The sequence below is a fragment of the Macaca thibetana genome, chromosome 4 (genome assembly GCF_024542745.1).
Source record: "Macaca thibetana thibetana isolate TM-01 chromosome 4, ASM2454274v1, whole genome shotgun sequence".
Classification (NCBI taxonomy): Eukaryota; Metazoa; Chordata; class Mammalia; order Primates; family Cercopithecidae; genus Macaca; species Macaca thibetana.
Genome location: NC_065581.1, coordinates 137,779,066 through 137,799,720, shown reverse-complemented (window position 1 = coordinate 137,799,720; position 20,655 = coordinate 137,779,066).

Here is a 20,655-nt window from a genome sequence, read left to right as displayed (position 1 = left end):
ACATATTTATTCAATGGATTGCTATATAACAGTCAAAACGAATGAACTGTAGCTACAAACAATGTAAATAGTTCTCAATATTGCTAAGTAAAAGAAGTCATTCACAAAATACATGAACAAAACATTTACTCACATAATTTTAAAACACACAAAATTAGGCTGGGCGCTGTAGCTCAAGCCTGTAATCCCAGCACTTTGGGAGGCCGAGGCAGGCAGATCACGAGGTCAGGAGATCGAGACCATCCTGGCTAACACAGTGAAACCTGTCTCTACTAAAAATACAAAAAATTAGCCCAGCATGGTGGCAGGCGCCTGTAGTCTCAGCTACTTGGGAGGCTGAGGCAGGAGAATGGTGTGAACGGCGAGACAGAGCTTGCAGTGAGCTGAGACTGCGTCACTGTACTCCAGCCTGGGCAACAGAGCGAGACTCTTTCTCAAAAAAAAAAAAAAAAAAAAAAAGCAAAATTAAGCAATATTATTTAGGGATACATGCATACAAGTGAATCTAGAATGAAAAGCAAGGAAATAATAACAAAATTCAGAATAGTAGTTAACTCTGAGTGCAACAAAAAAGTAGTTCCAAGGTAGAACTGGCTTTCGTGACACCTGATAAAGCTGAATTTCAGCGTTTAAAGCACATCTTCAATTTGTCATTTTCCCCCTGTATGTCTGCTTTCCTCTGTGTTGGCTTCAATCTCAGACAGGCTCTTTGTCTGTGGGGAAACACCTGCATTTCCAGGCTTATCAACCTCAGAAAAATAAGAACATCTGTTTTTTTTTCAGTTAGCTTTAGTGAAATTCCAGACACCACTCTCCTTGTTCCACGTTGGGTCTTAAGTTCACCCTCCAGTGGTCCTGGGAACGTGTAATTATCACTACTAGATCTAGACCATGTGTCAGATGCTTAAGCTAGGTTGTAGGGTAAATCTCATCAGTCCATATGGCAGGATGGAAGATTCAGGTCTTCCAAAGGAAAGTTAAGTCTTTGTTTTCAAAGGAATGAGATACTGATACTGAGATGCCCAAATAGTAGATATGTACTTCAGTCTTGAGGCAAACAATAACTCTCTGAATCAAGGGTCAAACAACCTTTAAATGGTGATTGATTATGTAGAGAGTCTCTAAGATACCTAGTTGAGTTCTGACCAGATATTAGCAGTTGGGAGGAAAGACCACTATATATGTTTAAAAAGACACCATGCCACTGTGCAATATCCTCTGGAAAGTCTGATTCTTTTGGAGCAACTTATGGATAAAATTTGCACCAACTTGTTACTGAGGAAGCTGAGACTTCATTAAAGATCCAAAGGACTACCCCAAATTCTTACCATTTATGTAGTTATTACTGTAAGAAAGGAAACCAAATTGGATATTCTCAGATAACAGAACTAAACTATGGGGTGAGATTTGAGTTATAAATTCATGTTTGGAAAACTGGAGCTCATACAACCTCTACAAGTGGAATTCCCAATAAGCGTAGGCCCAAGGAGTGGACACTGCTAATAAGAAGGGTCCTGAGTGGAGACTTTCAGAGTGGGGGGTCTGGGACTCAGACAGACAGCTGGGACCACTTACACACACACTTCTAGCTTTCCCCATCTCTCTTATCCACATAGAGCAGGGATAGAAAAAAAAAATTCAATATAATGTTTTAACTTTAAACCTGTTCATTGAAAATACCACATGCTGATTTGTTTTGGTTATGGTGGGGTGTGTGTGTGTGTGTGTGTGTGTGTGTGTGTGTATATACATATATATATATAATTATCCCTGGGACTGCCTAACTCTGGAAATCTACAGGTAAAAAATATTCTAATGTATATAAAATATGTTTATATATTAGCATAGTATATATTAATATATTAGGTTATTCTATCATATATTAGTTATATTAATATATGAATATATAATTAAATATTAGCTATATTAATATGTTATATTAATACATATATTAATACATATTACATGTTAATATAACTAATAATATATTAATATATTAGTTAGATATGAATATGTATTTATTATATAGTAATTTATTATGTATTAAAGAAATATCTATTTATTTTCTATTACTATATAACTAACAAATTAATATATACATATATAGTATGTTTATACACTAGCATATATCAAATATATGAATATGTATTATGATATTTTTTACCTGTAGATTTCCAGAGTTAGGCAGTCTAGGGAAAATTTTATAGCTCAACAATGTTAAGGTTTTGATTCCCATTTTCTAATATTTCCTTGGCTTTATATCTTGAGGTAGTGGATCATTGTCCTGGCTTAAAGAGTCATGTCCTCATAGTACAAAATCTAAAAGGAAAAGAAGTGAGTTAAGGGTTCTTCAGTGGGTAGTCTATTATAAACGTATAATGTTAGTGGTACCAAGACACCTTCAGTGTAGTTATGAGACATCTCAACTAAATGCTTTTAAACAAGGGATTATACTACAACTCTGTATTTTCACACATTGGATTTCGAGTACAAAGTGGGGCAAAGTTCAATTGTTCTGCATTATAGTTGGCAGAGGAGGGAGGTTAAAGTTCCTTGGGTGGTAGAAAATCTTAGAGATATAGAAATCAGTGAGGCTGGGCATTCTGTGGTGTATTAGTTCATTTTCTGTTGCTTATTATGTAATACCTAATACTGGATAATTTATAAAGAAAAGGAATTTATTTCTTATAGTTATGAAAGCTGAGAAGCCTAAGGTTGAGTGAGTGCATCTGGTTGAGGGCCTTCTTGCTGGTACGGACCCTTTGCAGAGTCCTAAGGATGCACAAGGCATCACATGTTGAGGGAGTTGAGCTTGCTAGTTTGGGTCTCTCTTTTCTCATAAGGCCACTAGTCCCATTCCCATGATAACCCATGAATCCGTTAATCTATGAATGGATTAATTCATTCTTGAGGGCAGAACCCTTATGACTCAATCACTTCTCATGACTCAGTCACCTTTACGAGGTCCCACGTCTCAGGCCGGGTGTATAGTGGCTGACACCTGTAATCCCAGCACTTTGGGACACCAAGGCGGGTGGATCACCTGAGGTCAGGAGTTCAAGACCAGCCCAACCAACAAAGTGAAACTCTGTCTCTACAAAAAGTACAAAAAATAGCTGGGCATGCTGGCGGGTGCCTGTAATCCCAGATACTCGGGAGACTGAGGCAGGAAAATTGCTTGAACCAGGGAGGCGGAGGTAGCAGTGAGCCGAGATCATGCCATTGTACTCCAGCCTGGGCAACAAGAGGGAAACTCTGTCAAAACAAACAAACAAACAAACAAACAAACAAACAGAGGTCCCACGTCTCAATACTGCTACACTGGGGATTAAGCTTCAACATGAATTTTGGAGGGGACAAAAATTCAAACCATAGCAAAATATCATATAATCGACTGAAAAGGAGCCTCATGTGATAGGGGTGTCTACTATGGATTCTTTATTTTATTTACATAGGTGATGCCTACATATTTTACTGTGAAACATTTTTAAAATAGAGAAATATAGACTAAAAACTGAAAGTCTACTTTCACATCTCTCTTGTTTCATTATTCAACACAGAATTGATCATTGTTGAGAGTTTAGTGCATGCACTTGCTGGCCTTTCCTATGAATTTGTATTAGAAGTAAATGAATTAAATATAAAATGTGAGCATACCACTTGTATAGTCCTGCAATATGCTTTCTTTTAACTTAACAATATGAGTTGGGTATCTTCTCCTACGAGTCATACTAATTTGCCTTATTCTCTAGTTGCTGCTTAGTACACCATACTAGAAATATTCCAATATATTTAAGACATTTATATTGTTTGTGACTTTTTATTGTACGTAAAAATATAAAAAGCCCACTTTGTACATATGCCCTTGTGCACCTCTGTTTTTCTGTAGAGTAGACATTCAGAAATGAATTACTGATTGAAGTATATGCTCCTTTAATATTTTAAGAATTTGCCCTTTTAGTTTCTAGAGCATTATTAATGCATTTTCCTACTAACAGTGCATGACAGGACTTGTTTTTCCTCTTTTTGTCAAAACTAGGTTATCTTTTAAATAGTTTACAATATATTTGATCAAAAACTATACGTAGTGGGTGTGAAGCAAGGGGAGGGAGAGCATTAGTAAAAATACCTAATGCATGCAGTGCTTAAAACCTAGATGACGAGTTGATAGGTGCAGCAAACCACCATGGCACATGTATACCTATGTAACAAACCTGCATATTCTGCACATGCGTCCTAGAACTTAGGTTAAGAAAAAGTAAATAAAAGCTATATATAATTTTTATTCAATATATGTTTTCCTGATTATTAGTGATATAGGGCATCTTTTTATATCTCATTGGTAGGTGAATTGCTCTTCATCTCCTTTGCTTATTTTTCAATTAGATTCAAGTTTTCTTATTAATATTTAGGATTTTTAAAACACTCTAGATAATATACCTTTCTATAATCTACTCATAATTTTTTCTCCAGACTCTCCTTTGCTCCTTGACTTTATAGTGTTTTGGACGAAATTTAAAATTCATATGCAAGCACTTTTCAAATCATTATATTTATAGTGCTTAAGTTTGCATCTAGCTTAGAAAGGTCTTCTCAATAAAAAAAGAGCTTAATTTTATAAATGGGTAGATACTGTTATATCTCCTTTTTATATATATCAAAATTTAGGTTGAGATTAAATAATTTTTTCAAGGTGACACAGCCAATTAGTGTCAGGATCAAATTTGAACACAGGCACTCTGGCTCCCTAATACGTGCTCTTAACTGTATACTAATTATTTAATGTTCTAAATTCCAATATTATTACGAGTCTTTTTCATACTATTTAGTCTGTTGATTAATCTATTATTATGCTAACATATGGTATTCTAATTACCATGAATTCATACACCATGTTGATATCTGGTAGGGCATTCCCTCTTATTTCTTTAAATTTTTTCTTGTCTATTTTCATTTTATCTTACAAATGAACTTTAAAGTTTGTTGTCAAGTTTCATGAAAATCCTGCTGTGATTATCTGACTTTATACATTTGTTTAGGAAAATTCATGTCCTTAAAATATTAGAACATTTTTGCTTAGGAATATAATCTATACATTGATTTTGGCTTTTAAAAAATGGTCCTTAATAATGTTTCAGGTTTTTTTGTTATTGTGTTGCACTTTTCTTCTAGTTTTATGTCCAGTATTCCAGAATGTTTGTTTAAATGATAAGCAGCCTATTTTTCAGCTTTATTTTCCAATTATTTAATGCTATGTATGGAAGCTAAAGCTAGTTGATTTTTATCTCTATCACATAGCTGAATGCTTTTATAAATTCTAATTCTAATTATTTCATGTATTATATTAAATTTCTTTTACAAATAAAGAATATTAAAAGCCTTTTATACTTCCTTTAGAAATGAAGAATATAAAATGGTTACAAAAATGAATAAACAAAGGAAGAAGGCAGAGAGAACTATAATGTTCACTGCATCTACCCATCAAAGTAACTAACTACATTTTTTGTATTTTCAGCTATTTGATCTGTGTTTGAAGCAATTTCCTTCACTTCAATGTTTTTTCTCTTTGTTATCTTTTTTTGGCTTTCTCTTTTCCTTTTGCATAAAAAGTACAATAAAAATGATATGTCAATTTACATTATGATAATCTCAAATATTGCTTAAGAAACTCAAGTGTGGCTGACAAATGGAAAACATCAGCATTGTGCAATAATTTCTCTCATCATGTTTTGTCAATCTTGGCATCTTTAAAAACAAAAACTTCATACTATGAATGTCACTGATGACCTGAGACAACTAAAGGATATTTTGTTTGAAATGCACACACACACACAATTCCTAAAGTATGAGAAACAAAATCAGCAAAGTAACAAACTGCTGTCTGCCATTTTAGATAAATGCCCCATTTTGACCAAAAGCATCTCGCCAGAAGACAGAACTGGCATATTAGCAGGTTTTACTGGTAAACAAAAATATTCTACTTTTGTAGAATGCTTCACGATTGATAGTGTTTCTATAGATGGTTATTATTATTTTTAAACTTTTCATCACAATCTAGTGCTATGTGACATAGGCAGGGTTTAGTAGCTCTGTGTGATAGATGAGAGAGCAAATCTACTAGTCTGAGTTAACCAGGTGCAGATGAATGAGCCACAGAGTTGGAACAAAATATAGATCTGACTTCACATTAACTGTAGTTTTCACTCCCACTGAAGAGGCTTAGAAAAATCAGTCTTCAGTGGGAGTTTAAATTAGAAATATTTTAGAAGAAATTAATATAACTTGCAGTTCCTGATGAAAGGAATCTTTACATCACACATCTCAGATTGATTGAAATTATACACAATATGTGGAAATAGTACCACTTCCTGGATTAAAATCTGACAACTAAAATTAGGGAACAAGTACTTGACAGATTCTGTTGAACATTGAGTGGATTCCTATCTTGGGCTGCAAAAGATATATATATTCCAAAAGAAGGAAGTTTTATAGACTTTTGGAAAGAATCCCTACTCCCTCCCCCTTTTCCAAAAGCGATTTTAAGTAATGTAAAACATTTTTTAATATTCAAGTATGTGTTGTAACTTTTTCACAATATTTATTTAGCTTCTCTAAAGCTCAAAGGGAATTAAATAAGATGAAGCTCCTGCCATCAAATGGATATTCTAGAGCATAACTAATGTATACTTCTAAGCAAACATAAACATAAGTGAAAATCAGACTAGTGCTGATTGTATGTAAGTATAGAGGAAATTTGCTGGAGAAGGATTTAGTTAGAGAAAGCATCATGAAACAGTAAGATGCAAGCTGGTATTGCAGGAACTGCAGGTTTGACCTATTTATTTAATTCCCCTGGCTGACAATGATCTCTTCGCACTTTAGTTCTGGTGTTTCATTTTTTCATTTAATGCATTTTGAAAAACTGTTACATTCCAACCAGGAAACATGGATATCACTTATTGAACTTTCAGCGTATGTTACAAACTTCTTAAGAGCAGTAATTTCTTGTTCATAGTTATAGCCCTACTGTATGTCTGTGGCTATTCACTAATTTTTGCTCATAAAAGGCTATTTATCCAGATAATTTTGCATACGTGAATTATATTTTTATATTATTACAGGTAAACGTTATTTTTCTCACATAGATTCTTAGAAACTTGTGGAGTCACATAATATATTTTGATGTCCTTTTCAGTTTCTAATGCAGGGCTTTGAAAATTATGAGTGGCTTATAAATGTTCTTGATTGATTGAGAGTGTTGTGGGTAGGCAGATGAATTTTAGCAAAGGAAATGAGAGATGTAGAGTAAGTCTAGGAAGGAGGCCAAACTGAAACACATAGAATCTTTCTATTAAGGAGTAGTTGGATATCTTCTGTAGTTCTCCAATGTCAGTTAGTGAAAACACCATCTTCCCAATTATTCAATTAAAAATGTGTGGCTCCTCTCTTTCTTTTCATATCCTACTTCAGCTCTTCAGGAAATCTTGCCAGCCCTATATGCAAAATAATTCTCTAATAGAAGAGATCCTTTTTGCTTTCACTGTTACCACCACAGTCCAGGGGAAAACTTATGGTGCCTGTAAGAGTCACCCCGCTTCTAACTTTGCCCTCTTTCTCATATAAGTGAAGCTTACATGGTGACCAAAGTCATCTTTTCAAAGGTTAGTCAGATCATGTTGCTCGTAGCTCAACCTGTACAATGGCTTGGGATCTCTCCCATAGCAAACTCAAGGTATATATATTCCTCATAAAGCCCTCCGCATTGGTGTATATATTGCTTATTAAGCCCTACAAATTCTGGCTCCTGCGCTCTCTCTGACCTTCTCTGGTCTTCCTTCACAGTGACCTCCTTCCTGTTCCTCAAATACTAGATATACACTCATGACTCATGATTTTTGAAGCATCATTTCCCATTTGATAGGAATTCTCTTTCCCCAAATAGTTGTTTGCTTCAACTTCACACTTCCTTATGGTCTTTTTTCAAATGTCACCTTCTCTGATTGTCAGGATATAATCTTAATTCTTTACATACATTTCCACCCATTCAATAATCTCTACCCTTCTTACATTGCTTTATATTTTTCCTCATAGCAGTAATCTCCACCTGATGTACTGTTTCTTGTCTGCTACTTCACCTTACAGTGGGAACTCCATGATGGTGGAGTTTGTTTTTCTTCACTGCTGTATCCCTAAGACTCAGGATAGAGGATCTTAGTAAGCACTAAAATTATTTTAACTTATTTGAATAAATGAATGCATCCATGAGTAAAGCATAAACGTATGAATAAATAAAAAACATTGATGGAGATTTTAAACGCCAAAAGGAGTTTTGTTTTGGTATGAAAATCAGCAAGAACACACTGCAGATACCTGAGGAAGGGAATGGAGATTATCTTCAGTCAAAAACTGCATAAATCTGAGGAAGACAAGAAAGAGTAAAGAAGGGACTGCTATAACCCAAACTGAGATCAAGTTTAAAGAAATAGTTATGGAGGCCGGGCGCGGTGGCTCAAGCCTGTAATCCCAGCACTTTGGGAGGCCGAGACGGGCGGATCACAAGGTCAGGAAATCGAGACCATCCTGACTAACATGGTGAAACACCGTCTCTACTAAAGAATACAAAAAACTAGCCGGGCGAGGTGGCGGGCGCCTGTAGTCCCAGCTACTCGGGAGGCTGAGGCCGGAGAATGGCGTAAACCCGGGAGGCGGAGCTTGCAGTGAGCTGAGATCCGGCCACTGCACTCCAGCCTGGGTGACAGAGCCAGACTCCGTCTCAAAACAAAACAAAACAAAACAAAGAAATAGTTATGGAAATGAAGAAAATTTTACAATTTTCATGTGGGAGAAAATGTGAATTGGCCAGATTAACTATAGTGGGTGGATGAAAACGGTATTTCATAGACATTCCCAATACTGAGATCTTTGAGAACTGGAAAATGTGAGTCCACTCACAACAAGGAGAACTTGGGAAGTTCCGTTTCTTTGGGGAAAATGACACTGTTGTGAATGGGAGTGGGGTGGGCAGCCATGGCTTATTGATAATTTCTTCTTTAACCGTTTCAAACCCATAGTATTCTTTATTTCAATGACTTAGTGAAGGGTGAATGGACACACTGGTAAAAGACTGTCCCTTTTAAACCACGTTCTTACTTTTTATACTTCAAATTTCTCCTCCACATATCAGGCAGCTGCCATTTGATCTGTATACTAGCTAGCAGAGGAGTGGCTCTGTACAGATCCAAATAAGCTTAGGGTATGTTCCTGCTGGGTCTAAAGGAGTCATAAAACTAATAAATGAATCCTGAGGTTCTCTGTGGCCCTACTCTGCTAGCTGTGTCTCCATTTTAGGATATTCTGCTTTCATAAGCAGCTCATTGCCATAACGGACTCCAAAATCCAACATTTTTCCAGAGAGAGAGAGAAAAGACAGAGAAATAGAAACATTGAGAAAGAGAAAGAGGTAGAGAGAGGAAGGGAAAGAGAAGACAGACAGAGAAGGGGGAGAAGAAAAGAGAGAGAAAGAGAGAGGAAAGAAGACAGAGAGATTGAGAGAGGTAGGAGTATCTCCAAATTGGCTTATTGCTTTGAGGTTCTGCACTGGTTTAGAACCCCTGGTAATTTCTGCTAGGTATTTTAGTCTTGGATTTCTGAAAATTTAGGTACCTGGGAAATATATGTTAACACTATCAGTTTATTCTATTTTTTAAAATGTTTAATTAACATAGTTTTAGTTTCATTATTATTATTTTTTGAGACAGAGTCTCATGCCACTGCACTCCAGATGCCTTGCCCAGGCTGGAGTACAGTGGCATGATCTTGGCTCACTGTAACCTCTGCCTCCCAGATTTAAATGATTCTCATGCCTCAGTCTCCCGAGTAGTTGGGACCACAGGCGCATGCCACCACGCCAAGCTAATTTTTATATTTTTAGTAGAGACAGGGTTTTGCCATGTTGACCAGACTGGTCTTGAAATCCTGGCTTCAAGTGATCTGCCTGCTTCAGCCTCTCAAATTGCTGGGATTACAGGCGTGAGACACTGCACCCACTCAACACCATCAGTTTATAATCATCAAATTAGGACCTCTATAAGTTAATAGAATAAAGTTATAGCACTCACCTACCCTCCAAAACTGTTAAAATCCCCACTAGTAAAATGTCTGGAAGGACTGAAGTATCTAGATTTTTAGGATTGAAGTTATGGTCTTAAAAGGCAATACCCATTTGTAAAGTCCTTGAGTTTTCTGGGTCTCTCTCTCTCTCTCTCTCTCTCTCTCTCTCTCTCTCTCGGCAGTTTCGCTCTTGTCGCCTAGGCAAGAGTACAATGGCGCGATCTCGGCTCACTGCTACCTCCGCCTCTGGGTTCAAGCAATTCTCCTGCCTCAGACTCCTGAATACTAGGAATATAGGCACGCGCCACCACGCCCGGCTAATTTTTGTGTTTTTAGTAGAGACGGGGTTTCACCATGTTGGCCAGGCTGGTCTCCAACTCCTGATCTCAGGTGATCCGCCCCCCTTGGCCTCCCAAAGTACTGGGATTACAGGCGTAAATCACTGCACCCGGCCCGTGTATCTCTTTAAGATTCTCGCTGCTATAATCCCAGCACTTTGGGAGGCCAAAGCACGAGGATCTCCTGAGGTCAGGAGTTGGAGACTACCTGGCCAAGATGGCGAAACCTCGTCTCTACTAAAAATACAAAAATTACCCTTGGCGTGGTGGCGGGTGCTCTGTAATCCCAACTACTCAGGAGGCTGAGGCAGCAGAATCGCTTGTGCCCAGAAATCAGAGGCTGCAGTGAACTGAGAGCTGGCCACTGCACTCTAGCCTGGGCGACAGAGCAAGACTCTGTCTCAAAAAAAAAAAAAAAAAAAAAAAAGATTCTAATTAGTTCTAATGAGCCAAAACTTTGAACTTCTCCTTATTTTGTCTTCTACCTTCTTTGCATTTTTCCTCTTTTGGTGTTAAATGTATAGCTGAGAGTTAAACTTGAAATAGACCACGTGGGTAAGGACTTAAACAGCTCCACTATTCCTCAATAGACAGAATGAGTGAGCAGCTTCCATCAGCGCTTAGTTTATCAATGTGAATAAAACTGCTCCCATGCTGGCATTTGATACAGGAATGGGAAATTAAACTAATTTTTAAGAGCTACAGTAGTATCTCTTTCTCACCTGGGGAAGAATTGGTAAGAATTGCACTGATTAAAGTAACTAATCCTAGTCAAAGTAGCTGGGGCAAAAGTGAATATTTATTAGAGAAACGCCTTATTATCAAGTTTGACTAAAGAAGTACAGGAATGTGACCCCGAGCGGTGGCTCATGCCTGTAATCCCAGCACTTTGAACGGCCAAGGCAGGTGGATCACCTGAGGTCAGCAGTTCAAGTCTAGCCTGGGCAATATGGTGAAACCCTGTCTCTACTAAAAATACAAAAATTATCTGGGTGTGGTGGCGCGTGGCTGTAATTCCAGCTACTCGGAAGTCTGAGGCAGGAGAATCGTTTGAGCCCAGGAGGCAGAGGTGCAGTGAGCTGAGATTACGCCATTGCACTCCAGCCTGTGCAACAGAGCGAGACTCCATCAGAGAGAGAGAGGGAGGGAGGGAGGGAGGGAGGAAGGAAGGAAGGAAGGAAGGAAGGAAGGAAGGAAGGAAGGAAGGAAGGAAGGAAGGAAGGAAATGAATGAATAATCAACTCCTGGAAGCGTGACATCATGGCTTCCAGGAATAGCTGGAACCAGGGACATCAGCCTGGTCAGGACTCTCTCCTACTGAACCCTCCCCTCTCTACCTCAGTATACTGTCTGTGTTCCTCTCTGCTTTTCAGTTTCATTTTTTTTTTCTGCTCAAGGGCAGCTTCCTGCCCTGCTTCCTCCAGCACTTGCATTTTACATCTTGCTGCTCCCACTACCAGGGATGTACTAGCTACTCCTAAGTACAGTTTGAACAACCCTGGGGAAAGATTCTGAGTCACTTATTAGGTTATAGGCTTACCTTTGATATATTCAGGTGACATCAAGAGGCTACAAGGGGAATTGTGCACCGCACTTCATAGATGAGGAAACTGAGGCACAGAGAGGATAAGAGACTTGTCCAAGATCACTCAGTTACTATAATATTATTTGATCAGTGTCTAGATATTAGACAGAGAAGATATTAAATATTAGTTGTAATTAAGTCTGTGATCATTAAAAAGCCATTTGGAAAGAGCTTGAAGCAGAGAACAGCACAATCAGGGGAACAGAGCGTATTGAATGTTATATACTACCATCTAGTGATAAATCTAGAGAATTTCAGCATTATACATTAAATATGTATTTAATATTTGAAGTTTTATTTTTCTTAATGTAATCTTTACAAATGTATCATAAATTGACAATAAATGTATAACCACATATTTACATACTTGATGGGCCCAGTAAGAGAATAGCAGCCATTTAAAGAATCATTTCAATTAATGTTTTCAAAACCCACCTTTTTAATGTTGATGTCACAATAACTATGAAACTTAGAAAATTTGGGATAAATTCGCTTGCATAAAATATTCATTTGCTCTCATATAATGGTATGACATGAACCAGATGTCAAGGTTTGCAACAGATAGTCTGGTATATGATCTTTCTTCCTAGGAGACAAACAGGTGCTCTTGAGAACGAGGCAAAACATAGTTAAGTAAGTGGTCTCATGAGCCTAGCATCTGGAGGGCATGCTTGCTTACTCCAGGGCCACCCCTGAGAGCTGCTGTGCCACTTTGGTACTAGGATAGGAAAAAAGGGAGTCACAGGGCTCTGAGCCGGCAGTCAAACTGGTTCTGAATCCACGTGTTCACTCTATACCCACCAGATATTTTAATACAATGTATTAAAATACGTTTTATTTTCTTTCTTTTATAGATGTGTGATTTACAACAGTGGGATTCCAGCATTTATCAGGTCTACATAGCACAGCATAATTTTAATGTGAGGGATTCCTGCAGGCTTCTATAATAAAAAATTGAGCACTCAACCATGAATATTTTAAAGACTATATTTAGTCCAACATTATTTGATGATGCTTAGTATAAACTGACATTCACTTAGCAGATACAGTATTTCATAGTGCATGTGATAAATAAACTTGTACTGGGAGCACTAGGCATGTACCAAGGTCTTTTACATATCTTTAGAAAATTCATCATATCATGACCCGTATGCCCAGGATCTGGCTAATATTTACAAATCCTCAGTTATTTGATGAAGTTTTTCAAATCTTGATACGATCAACAAGGGAAAAAGTCATGAGAAAAGAGGTAATTTGAACATATGTTCTTCCCTTGATGTAACAATATTTCCTGGTGTGTGGGAATATTATTCTATCCATCCTCAGGTGAGAAAAAACTGTTACTCCAGCTTGTTAAAAATTAGTTTAATTTCCCATTTCTGTATCGAATGCCACCATGGGAGCAGTTTTTAGTCACATTGTAAACTAAAGACTGATGAGTGCAGTCCATTGAGTGGTAAGGTTTAAAATCAGATACATTTTGAATATAAATCAGTTTTACTGAGGTAAAAGGGTTTTTTTTTTTTTTTTTTTTTTTTTTTTTGAGACGGAGTCTTGCTCTGTCACCCAGGCTGGGGTGCAGTGGCCGGATCTCAGCTCACTGCAAGCTCCACCTCCCGGGTTTACGCCATTCTCCTGCCTCAGTCTCCTGAGTAGCTGGGACTACAGGCGCCCGCCACCTCGCCCGGCTAGTTTTTTGTATTTTTTAGTAGAGATGGGGTTTCACCGTGTTAGCCAGGATGGTCTCGATCTCCTGACCTCGTGATCCACCCATCTCGGCCTCCCAAAGTGCTGGGATTACAGGCTTGAGCCACCGCGCCCGGCCAAAAGGGTTTTTTAAATGGAGTCTTAAAATATAAAATGTATATGTGTAGTCATTAACATATTTTCTATAGTATAGATGTGTGGGTGATATATTTTAAGTATATCTGGAATATTTATTGAAATCATCTGGCTTCTTAGCAGTTATTTAAAAATGTACCACATTAATGACAATTCTAAGAATGTTTCACTGGAATATAGAAAGCAATATTTCTCCCCTCCACCTCATTCCTTCCTTCCAGAGTAATCCAGAGGTGACCTAGAAATCAAGATTCCTCAAGAATCAACATTCACACACACAAGGCTCAAGATCTGGGGGAGCCTGAAAGAGTGGCATTTGGTCACAGTCCCCTGATTGAGGAAAGTATACTGGGGGGTTTTCCTACATCCAAGCAGGATGCAGGATTCCTGGGCCTCCTGTAGGCATATTTCCATGGGCTTGCATATTACAACCGAATGAACTCTCTTTTTCACCAATTCTTCATGACAAGACATAACTTACACTGTTCTTGGCAATAACCAGGAACAGCTTTGCAAATTATTCAGAGATGCTAAGAGATAAATCAGCTCAGGTGTTGCTAAAGCATTATTCAAGCAGACATATTTAAGGCAACAGTATGTCTGCTCATCTTTGCCATACTGTAAAGGGTCCTCCACCCCCAAGATCTAATGCAGTGGAATCATCTTCACCAGGTCAGCCTGGGAAAGCAGTGGCTAGGCTTGTTTATTTGGAAGCACAACAGCCTCCATGAAACTTCTACCTCAGGGGTAACCTATAAAAGGAGAGATGAATCTCCGATGCCCAGAGGACCCTGGCCCTTAGTAGACTTGGGTTTATAATGAAAATCAGATAAACGAGAACAGTCTTGTTTCACAGAAACTATCTAGAGTAATTTAAAGAAGGGAAATGGGGTGAAGAAGATGTGCTTTAATCCATTTTATGGACCAAATCTTTGGTTCCATGTAGTTTTTTATCCCCTCCATGGAGGACCATCCCAATGAGTGAACTTTTCAAATGGATGCCTTCTGAAGGGGCCTCTAATACTGACAAAATCCCCCACCCTCACCCTGTGGACTTTGCATAAGAATCAACTCCAAACTGCCATGTTCTCTACATACATTTCCCACATTTTCTTCAGTCTTCAGCTTCCTGCTGAAAACACACAGAACCAACACCCGCTGGAGAACTTGCCGCTATAAATTTGCACACACCTATCCAAGCTTTCTGCAGCACCACAGCTTTCTATTCCACTCTATTACCTCTTCTCTCTCTTTCCCCTTATTTGGCATCTGGATTCCTTTCTAAATGTGTCATTTACCAGAAGTGAATCCACCAAACCTCTTCCTCACCTGGGGAATGTTGCCGATGGAGAGACAAGTCTCTTTGTTAAACTGCGGTTTCCACTCCCTGAGCCTGAGATTGGTATTTCTGCAATCCTTGATGACCGTGTTTCCTGTATCTACCTTTCTTTCTAGGGCTAAGTTTAAGACAAATCTTGGATAAAAAGGCAGCTTTTGGAAATACAACATAAATCACAGGAAGAGGCAGAGACAACTTTAGCTTAATAACTCCAGGAGACATGACAGGAAGAGGCCCTCTTAGGTCCTCACTTTCTACTCACAGCTTCACTCCTATCTTCAGGACCTTGGAGATGGATGATATCAGAACACTTGACAATCCGAAGCAGGACACATTGAAGAGAAGAGGCATAAACCTGTGGCAGGAGCAAGAGGGATCAAGGGACACGTGGAGTTGAGAGCAGAGGAGAGGAGCGATAGTGGGCCAAGAGGGAACATTTACTTATTGCCTACTAGTCACAGGGTAGTGGCCATGCTTAGCGGCCCTAAGGCCTTAGCTGAGAGGCCCTGGACCCCTTGATGATTTGGACATGATTCGTATATGGCAGGAAAAAGTATTTCTGATACTTCTAGTATAGTTTAGAAGATGTAATTTAAACCTAAATCATATTATTGTTTTACATATTCTTCTGGCCTCCTAGTGAGTGTGATGAGGAAAGAGAGGTTCAATATGGAACTCCATTGCCCTCCTTTCTACCGTGCGTAGTCCCAGGTTGTATGTCTACCTCTATGCAACACTGTATCAATCACATGCCATCAGTCTCCTCTGGGGCTCATCCAGTGCATGTTATGAAGAAGAAAATTGGATAACTACATTTCCAACATGTTTTCTTCAGCCTTAATGCATGGCCATGAGAGACCACTGCTAACATTTATCAGTCCTTTCCTAGCCCTGATCTCCACAAAGCCAGAGCTTTGGAGGACATACATATCTGAGAAATCAATGAAGAGAAACACATTTTCAGAGATTCATGAGTAACACCAATTTCTGCTTATGTCTTTTATATTCTGGTTTCTTCTGCCAACTGATACACTAGAATCTGCACAACCTTGTGAAACAGTCAGTACCATTAGTTACCTACATAATATATTCCACTAATCTGTTTTGCATTGTCTCAGGTCCAAGTATTTCAGGGCAGATTATAGCAGTACCATATTTGTTCCAAAGCTGAGAAACATGTATATGGAGGCTTGTAGTAGAATTTCCTGGAAGTGTTTCATCTGCTAAGGTCACCTGCAGAACACCAGGCTTCATCATTTACTCTGAATGGGAGGGGCCCCAACATTAAAGACATCCAATAAATTCTAGATTTCAGTGGGTTTCCCTATCCCATTTTCTCACCTTCACTTATTCTGTGTGTGTGTGTGTGCGCGCGCATATATATATGTGTGTGTGTGTGTGTGTGTGTGTGTGTGTGTGTGTGTGTGTGTATGTATATATATTTGGCTGAGTAAGGTAATCCCAGCACTTTAGGAGACTGAGGAGGGCAGATCACCTGCGGTCAGGAGTTCGAGACCAGCCTGGCCAACATAGTGAAACCCTGTCTCTACTAAAAATACAAAAATTAGCTGGGAATGGTGGTGAGCGCCTGTAGTCCTAGCTACTCGGGAGGCTGAGGCAGGAGAATCTCTTGAACCCAGGATTCAGAGGTTGCAGTGAGCCGAGATCATGCCACTGAATTCCATCCTGGGTGGCGCAGAGAGACTCCCTCTCAAACAAAAACAAAAACAAAACAAAACAAGACAAAAACAATTTTTTTAATGAAAAAGAATCTTCTTTACAAATTAATTATTGGTTTCTGCATTTGGTTACATAACTAGATAGTTTTCTCCTCAATCTGGGATTATTCATTAATATTTTATTCTAGCATTTTATTTTATATTTACATGTTTTCATTAACTCATTAACATGGGTTTTTCTTTTCTTTTTAAACACCTTTCAATTTTTTGCTCTGATGTAGAATCTATTTCTCTGAGGTAGTGGTCTACCTTGATGTTTAGTCACTTAGCCCAAAGCATTATTCGAAAGTCAAACTGATTTAAAATTATACTTCTAACATATACCAAATTATTTCAAATGCTTGAGTGAATTCCTTGTCTTTTTTTCTTCTTCTATTTATCTGTTTGTTTTTAAACTGTTAACAAATGTATTATTTACTTTTCTAGTTTCTTTCCTTTTTTTTGGTTTGTTTTGTTTAGGGAGACAGGCTCTCACTCTGCCACTCAGGCTGGAGTGGCATGATTATGGTTCACTGCAATCTCGAGCTCCTGATCTCAAGTGATCCTCCTGCCTTGGCCTCCCAAGTAGCTGGGATTGCAGGCATGAGCCACCACACCTGGCACCTCTTTCTTTATTTTTCTCAAATATAAAAAAGTCTTTTATTTTCTATTTTTTTCCAGAAACACCTTGCCTTTCTAAATTCTCTCATAGACACTGACAGTTCTTTATTTGATTATCTTGGATTTTCTAAATAAATAATCTTATTGCTTGTACATAATAATAAATTTGCTTTTTTTAAAATTTATTTATTATTATTATACTTTAAGTTGTAGGGTACATGTGCATAACGTGCAGGTTTGTTACATATGTATACTTGTGCCATTTTGGTGTGCTGCACCCATCAACTCGTCATTTACAACAGGTATAACTCCCAATGCAATCCCTCCCCCCTCCCCCCTCCCCATGATAGGCCCCAGTGTGTGATGTTCCCCTTCCTGAGTCCAAGTGATCTCATTGTTCAGTTCCCACCTAGAGTGAGAACATGAGGTGTTTGGTTTTCTGTTCTTGTGATAGTTTGCTAAGAATGATGGTTTCCAGCTGCATCCATGTCCCTACAAAGGACACAAACTCATCCTTTTTGATGGCTGCATAGTATTCCATGGTGTATAGGTGCCACATTTTCTTAATCCAATCTGTCACTGATGGACATTTGGGTTGATTCCAAGTCTTTGCTATTGTGAATAGTGCTGCAATAAACATACGTGTGCATGTGTCTTTATAGCAGCATAATTTATAATCCTTTGGGTATATACCCAGTAATGGGATGGCTGGGTCATATGGTACATCTAGTTCTAGATCCTTGAGGAATCGCCATACTGTTTTCCATAATGGTTGAACTAGTTTACAATCCCACCAACAGTGTAAAAGTGTTCCTATTTCTCCACATCCTCTCCAGCACCTGTTGTTTCCTGACTTTTTAATGATCGCCATTCTAACTGGTGTGAGATGGTATCTCATTGTGGTTTTTTTTTTTTTAGATGGCGTCTCGCTTTGTTGCCAGACTGGAGTGCAGTGGCACGACCTTGGTTCACTGCAGTCTCCGCCTCCCAGGTTCAAGCAATTCTCCTGCCTCAGCTTCCCGAGTAGCTGAGACTACAGGCATGCGCTGCCACACCTGGCTAAGTTTTTTGTATTTTTTGTAGAGACGGGGTTTCACCGTGTTGGCCAGGATGGTCTTGATCTCCTGACCTCGTGATCCGCCCGCCTCGGCCTCCCAAAGTGCTGGGATTACGGGCGTGAGCCACCGCGCCTGGCCTACTCTTTTTTTCATAATTATACTCTATTGATTTCCTTTCTCCTTCCATCCCTCCCTCCCCACCCTTCCTTCTATCCCTGTTTCTCTTTTTCTCTTTCTCTCCCTCTCTCTCTTTCTCTAGGTTAAAGCTTTCTAAACAATGTTGAAAAAGATTAGGTAATGGTGCAGTGTCATTTATATCACATTCTTCATGACTCTAATGGAAATAGTGGGATTTGGCTTTGCTTTTGTTTTTCAATCAAACATAATAGTTGCTATTGGATTGATTACTAATACACTATTTGGGCCAAGTGCAGGACAGGATGATAGCCTGTGAATAAGCCTCCATGCACTTTCATAAGATGGATGTAAGGTAAGATTGAGAACTCCCTTTACCCTTCTCACCCATCATCCCCTTCTTTAGGCTAGGCTTGCCTGTATTCCTTGTCAAGTAGAACTTCACTGTGTTTTCAGATCTTTCTGAAAACTGTCCATTGGCTTTCCAGGTGGGTTAGTAAACTGCTGGGTGGTTTGCCATTCATTAAGTTTAATCTCATCAGTATAATGTCTTCCAGAAATTGCTTGAAGTCACACTTCTTTGATTTCCCTTAACTTTTTGGCAGTTCTTTTGAATTTCAATGAGAACTAAGTAAAAACAAAAATCAGCTCAGCCAACCAACTTGAAATAGTTCCTTTAAAAATGAAAATCATTTTTAAATCTCGAGTGTTAAAATATAAATGAATCCTCCCTTAAGTAATAATGACAGATGGAAATACTATATTAAAACTCAGCTCCTATCACATATCTGCAATGGTAACTCATTTAAAAATGTTATCCTGCATTGGATTAAGTGGTTTCAAAATGAAAATATGAATATGAATAAACTGTCTTTCTCCAAAAGAACTGAAAACTAGCATGTATACTGAAAAAGTGCTTCTTCAAATTAATCTATGAATTATTTTCATTTTTTATGTTGACAAAGAATCTTGCTTAGAAACAATGTTGAATTTTGTATCAACACTGAATACTAATCAGGAAAAGAAAGCACCCTTATTATTCTCTCTGAATAACAAGTATTTTTCCAGTTGGATCACTGTACGTTTGCGCATGTTAATGACTTATTTTTCTAAAGATTTACCACTCTGATGTATGTTTTGCAGTAGTAGATTTCCTCGTGTCCCCCACAGTGAAATATCATCATTGTTTGAATCACATTTTTGGCAGGATGATGTTCTTTTCCGTTTTGGGGGAATCATAGGAGGCTGAGAGAGGAGGGAGACAAATCTTATCTGTAAAACTTATTCATGAATTTTTGTTTTGGCGTAGGAAATTTGCCCCTGTGTATAACAAGGGCATTTAACAAAATCTGTAATGCTTGTTTGAACTAAATTAGTTTCTTACAGCAAAGCTGTAAGAAGCTCTTTTTTCAGTTGTTAACATGATTTTAGACTAAGTTCCAAATTCAAAATGAATTTGAATGCCGCCTCCAATCTACGCCACTTGCACCTCATCTTTGTTCTTTTTTCTTCCTTTCCCAGACACCGTATATTCTCATTTTATTTCTTCAGTGGACATCCATTAGCACTTTAGTCCCTAACCCAGATTAGTTCGTCAGCACCTCATGCTTGGACTTTTTCTTATTTTCATTGTTTCACTCTACTAGTCCTCTGATTTCCCTGACCCACTTCCCTGATTTCCAGGGTAAAACCTGACTGATCTGTCAGACCAATTCTAAATCTGTCCATAGTCGTTTTCTCTATGCTATACTCTCACATCAACCCATTATTATGACTTTGTGTTAAAGATGTGATCGTATGAAAGGTTACGTTATTTTTCAGGAACTGAATACTTGGTTTAACGTGACTCTGCCCTGGACAGCCTGGCCAATTACCCTGACTCCCCTACTTTCAATCATACTGAAGATGT